Genomic DNA, 6,000 nt, shown 5'->3' with positions numbered 1-6,000 from the left:
TAGATTGTGGAACCAACCTAGATGCCCTTCAATTGACAAATGGATAAAGAAACTGTGGTATATATACACAATGGAATATTACTCAGTCATAAAGAAGAATAAAATTATTGCTGGTAAATGGATGAAGTTGGAAAACATCATGCTAAGTGAAATAGGCCAAGCCCAAAAAATCAAAGGCCAAATATTTTCTCTGATAGGTGCATGACAATATATAATGGGGGGGTGGCGGGGGGAAGAGAAGAATGAAGGAACTTTGGATGGTGTAGAGGAAAAAGGGGTGAAAGGGGTGGGGAACAGAAAGTAGTAGAATGAAACAGTATTACCCTATGTATATGTATGATTACATGAATGGTGTGAATCCACATTGTGTACAACCATAGAAATGAAAAGTTGTACCCCATTTGTGTACAATGAATCAAAACGTAGTCTGTAAAAATAAAATTAATTAATTAATTAATTAATTTTAAAAAAAGGAATTCCACCAGCACCTTAGATTCAGTATGTACAAAACTTAATTCAACTTCCCCTTTCCGTCCATTCTCCACACCGATGGTAGTGGCTAAAACACATCATTCCCTGTTTAAAACTCTATAATAGTTACTTTCAGGATAAAGATAATAATAATACTCTAAACCTCTCAAGATCTACCTTCAAGGGCTTATAATGTCTTCCTTTCTCAATCTTCACAACTAAACTGAAAACTCCTAGAAAGCTTTTCAATTGGAAAATAGGAAAATACATTGTAAAGACACATCACATCAAAAAATATATATATATTTTTTTGAGCTAGGTACAGTGGCACATGCCTATAATCCCAGCTACTCTGGAGACTAGGGTATACCAGGACATCTCAAGCATCTTAGCAAGACCCTGTCTGAAAATAAAATAAAAAAGGACTAGGGAGATAGTTCAGAGATAGTACACTCCTAGGTTCGATCCCTAGTACGGCCAAAAAAAAAAAAAAAAAGATTCAGTCACCTTTAATTATGTGTCAAGCCCTGATTTGTTTTCTGTGTGGTACTGGAGCATGGCTTGCAAGTGAAACTCAAAGGTAAACTATGGAGCTGGGGTGTAGTTTAGTGGTATATTGCTTGCCTATCATACAGTGAGGTTCTGAGTTCCATCCCAGCAATGCTAAAAGCAACTAAATAAGTAAAAGCCAAGTTGAAGCCAGATCATGGCACACCTGAAAAAAATGTATATATACATAGGTTTAAAAAAATAATATATGTGTGTGTGTGTGTATGTTTGTGTCTGTGTGTGTATTATACACATTTTTCCCCCTTTAGCAGTGCTGGGGATCAAAGAATCCAGGGCCTCATGTATGCTAGGCAGGTGCTACCACTACTGAACTGAGTTATATCCCCAGCCCCACACCTGATATATATATATATTTTTTTCTTTTTGTACCCGGGATTGAACCCAGGGTCACCTAAGCACTGAGTCATATTCCCAGTCCTGTTTTATTTTTTTATTTGAGGTGGTTTCACTAAATTGCTTAGATCCTCTTTAACTTGCTGAGACTGGTTTTGAGCTTGCGATTCTCCTGCCTCAGCCTCCTGAGCTGCTGGACATGTGAAATATATTTCTTAAGAATTTGAGTTTTCTTCTATAGTGAAGTAGCATCAAAGTTTGTGGTGGTGGTGTTTTCTTTTCCTAATTTTGTTTGTGGTGGTGAGGATTGAACCCAGGGCCTCATACATGCTAGGCAAGCACTTTACCACTGAGCTATATAGCCCTACCCCATTTTTAAATTTTACTTTGAGACAATGTCTCACTACATTGCCAAGGTTGGCCTTGAACTTGATATTCTATTGCCTCAGCCTCCAGAATCACTGGGATTACAGGCATGTGCCACAACACCCAGCATCCACTACTGGTAATTAAATCACATCTGAACAACCTCTTACTAAGATAACAGAAGTAGCTTCTTTACTGTCTCTAGTCTTTTGCTCCCTCCAGTTTATCCTTTATAGCTTATCCTTTATGTGCTCCCCAAGGATAATTCCAAAATTTTATACTGATCATGGCAATCATAATTTAAAATCTGTCAGAATTTTTAGTTACTCCCTCTAATTGTTATTTAGTATTACATTATTCCAAAATTTAGCAGCTGAAAATAACAAATACTTGTTTCTCTGTTGGGAATTCAGAAAGGACATAGTTTGAACATCTCACTCAAGATCTCTCATGAACCAGGCATGGTGGCTTATGCTTGTAATCCCAGCTACTCGAAAGACTACTCCAGAGGATCACAAGTTTGAGGCCAGCCTTAGCAACTTAGCCAAACTCTGTCTCAAAATAAAAACTAAAAAGAGCTAAGGTTGTAGTTTGGTTGTAGAGCACCCCTGGATTCAATCCCCAGGAAGGCAAAATCACACAAGAAAAATCAAAACAACAGTGAAAAACCTTCAGTGACTCTTTATTAACTTTGGGCTCCTTAGCTCAATCTCCAGGAAGCTCCATGATTTTTCTCTATCTAACCCCTGTTGTATCAACTCCAGACCTCCCTCATCTTGTTTCAGTCATATCAAAATGCAGGCTGCTCCTGTCTGTCTGGAACTGTGTTCATGCTCTGTTGTTTGCCTAGAACTCTGTTTCTCTCTTCATGTACCTAAATGCTACTCATCATCTGAGACAGCTCAAGAATTATTTTCTTTGGGAAACCTTCCTTCACACCTTTTCTCCTTTCTAGGCATAGTTATATCTACTCTTCACTCCTGTAACATTCTATGATGTGTATTTATAACTCTCCACACTATAATTTAACTACAGGCTTTCCTGAATAAGTGCCCATCGGAGTACAGCAGTGTACTGGTGATCTAGTCCTTCAGTTATTGGAGCTCCACACCTGCAGGTGCTAAGCTGGACGCTGGAGGTTCAACAGTGAAGAGAACAGAATAAAATTCCTTGTAGAGTTAACAGTCCAAAGAAGGCACTTGCCTTCTTATGTGCTCTCTCAGAGATCTACTGCTTGACTTTTGATAAAAAGTCAGTGTGTCTACAACCAGTCTTTTCAATAGTTTCTCCCTGTCATTCTCTTCCCTCTGATCTTCCCCTTTACCCATGTTCTCATTTAAATTTCTCCCATGTTAGTCAAGGTTTTTTCATTAGTCTACAAGGAGTCATACTGGACCTAGCAAACTTTCTAAGCAAAGTTCCACTTTCACACTCTCCTTTTTCCCTTCTTCCATCTCTCTTTCACACTTTTATTACTTATTTCCCCTGAGACTAAGTAGCTTCTGTCTATCCAGCAGTACTGAGAGGCACCCAACCTAGTACATTCTTTTCTCAGTGTCCCCAGATTCTAATTTACTTCTCCCTAATCTTCCCTGAATATCCCTAAAGTCAGAGCTAGCTGGTTAGGGTTATCCTCTGAACTGGAAGGCTTCATTCCTTCTCCTTTCCCACCCAGTGAGAAAGACTCTCCTCAGTTCCCTTCCCCTCTGCCACAGTTCCTGCACCGGGTGCACCCTGTCTCTTGCCCGGCTCTTCCTTGAGGGAACTTGACTTTAATTCTTCTTTTCAACCCTAGCACTTTCCAGAGTCCACAAAAATTCAAGAAGTATTAATAAAGAAAAAAATACATATATATATATATATATATATATATATATATATATATATATATATATATCCTCTCTTGAATTTAGCTGTAGGTATGACTTCTGTCCAACACATTTCTACATTGCAGGGAGATCTACAAAAAGAGGTAGTTGGGAATACCCACTTTGGACCCAAGGCAGGGGAAGCCATTTCTTTTAAAATGTGAGGACAAGATTTTAGATTTTAAAAGCGTATTTCTACCGGGGGTGGGGGGGGGGTACACACCTGTAACCACTGCTACTCAGGAGGCACAGGCAGGAGAATCCAAAGTTCTAGGCCAGCTGGGTAACTTAGTGAGATCCTATCTCAAAATAAAAATTTTAAAATAGGGCTTCATAAAGCCTGAGCTTTAAAAAAAAAATTTTTTTTAAAGTGGTTCTATATTTCTGATCCTATCACATCTGTACATGTACCTTTAGTACATGGCTTTGGCATTGTTTGTAAATTCAGTTTGATATTCTAGGTGAACGAAGTATGTGTTACAATGGTGTGTTACAATTCTGTATGTGATTCAAGTGGGGCCTCTCCCGAGGATGTGAGCCAGTGGCAAGGTCTTTTAGAGATTTTGCTGAGGGGAAACTGGGCCAAAAAGGAGAAGCCAACATAACTATTGGAAATTAAGTTACTTATTGGGTGTGTTGGGAGTAGGGGAGAGAGGAAATTCCTGCATGAATACAAAAGCACAAACTTTTAGAGGGGCAGAGTTGTTAAGAGGTCTTCCAGGTCACTTATTGCACCCTGGGTTACGCATAAGTAGGAAATGGATTCAATACTACCCGCAGAGAATCTTTGCCTAGAACTGAATCCTCCTCCCTCCTCCCCTCCCCCATGCACAGCGGAATCCCCACGCGGTGCATTTGCAGGCGCTGTAGCGACTGCTTGTAGAACCCGGCCTCCCTCCCTCTCGGGTTCTCGCCAAGCTCCGGAGATGTCAAAGATTCTTAAGCAGGGCTTTTCCATCTGCCCCTTGAGGAACTGACCCTGAGGCAAGTTGGGCGGGACCAAGTTGCGATGTGGAGAATTCGATGTCCGAGCGACCTCCTCGGAGGAGTGAATCGAGTTAAATATAACTGCGCGAATGGAATGGCGCTAAAAATAAGGCAACAGCTGGCGGGTCCACAGCCCTGTCCCGGCCAGGGCGGGGGCCTGATGGTCTTGTGCAGCAAGGCCGCTCCCGGCCCAGGGGCGAGGAGGCCGCGGCGTCCGCAGCCTGGGCCCGAAGTGAGGTGCGTCCGACTGCCCACGGCCTGGGAGGACTCTCCCTGCGCGGGCTCTGGGGCCTGGCTCAGGGTCGCTCGGCGGCCTGAGCGGGGACTTTCCAGAGGAGTCAGAAAGCCGAGCGCACTTCCCTGGACGTAAGGTGAAAGGACTGGGTGCCGAGCTCCTGTCCGCCCCACCGCCGGAAGCGGCTGAGAGCGACAGGAGGAGACTAGGACCCCTAACAGAGGCCGGGGCCTCACCGAAGATCCAAGTGCCGGGGGACCTGAGGCGGGCGGCCTCGAGCGCTCACTCCGGGCGCCCCGGCGGCCCGCGTCGCCTTTGCGCTCCCTGCCTTCCCACAAGCCCCTTCCCGCGCGCGCCCTGCAGCCCTGCGCGCCCTCCTGCGTCAGCGCCCCAACCATCAAGCCCACAATTGAAACGTTTCCAAAACGGGCTATTTATTTGCTCCCAATAAATCGATCGGCGGTGATTAAGAAATCGATGTGGCCTGGGTGGGCGAGTCGCTCTCTGGGAAGGAAAGGCGCTTTCGCCCTGAGCCCGCGGGGAGGCCGAGGGCTGGCGCGGGCCTGAGAGAGGCGTGTCCCGCCGGGGCCACACCCGTGAACCCGCCACCTGGGCGCTTAGGTCCTGGCAGGCCGCGTTCCCTCGGGGGGCGAGGAGCGCGCGCCCGCCTCCTGCTTTCCTTGGCCCCTCTTGCCTTTTCTTTCTCGCGTTTGTTGGAGCCTGTGACCGCCAGCGGCCGCCGAGCTGCTCCGAGGCTTTTGTTGCTCCTCGGCCGGCTGAATGGGGATTTTGTAAAGCGGGACAGATAAAAATGAGCAGCATCATATTGTTTGACAGAATGATCCTGCATGATGAAGTGTCGGCTCCGAAGGGGGTGAAAATGGTGAATTCCTAAAAACCCAGCCCTCAGATCCTCCGTGAGCTGCCGGTAGCCTGGAGGGACCCAACGGACTGCCAGGCCCCGGCGCCTCGGACCAAACCGTGTCAGAAAGCCTCGAGCTTTCAATGCCAAGTCATTTTTAAGCCCCGATCCTGCCCAGGACCTTTCTCCTCGCGGATGAAAAGAACAATTTTCGAGAGAAAGGCTCGTTTTGATTAAATCTGACATGCTGCTGATAACTCCATGCTAATGTGAAATAATTAACATAATAGCCATAATTAAAAGCACGC

Source organism: Sciurus carolinensis, chromosome 1, assembly GCF_902686445.1.
Source record: "Sciurus carolinensis chromosome 1, mSciCar1.2, whole genome shotgun sequence".
Classification (NCBI taxonomy): domain Eukaryota; kingdom Metazoa; phylum Chordata; class Mammalia; order Rodentia; family Sciuridae; genus Sciurus; species Sciurus carolinensis.
Note: the sequence above shows the minus strand (reverse complement) of the source record.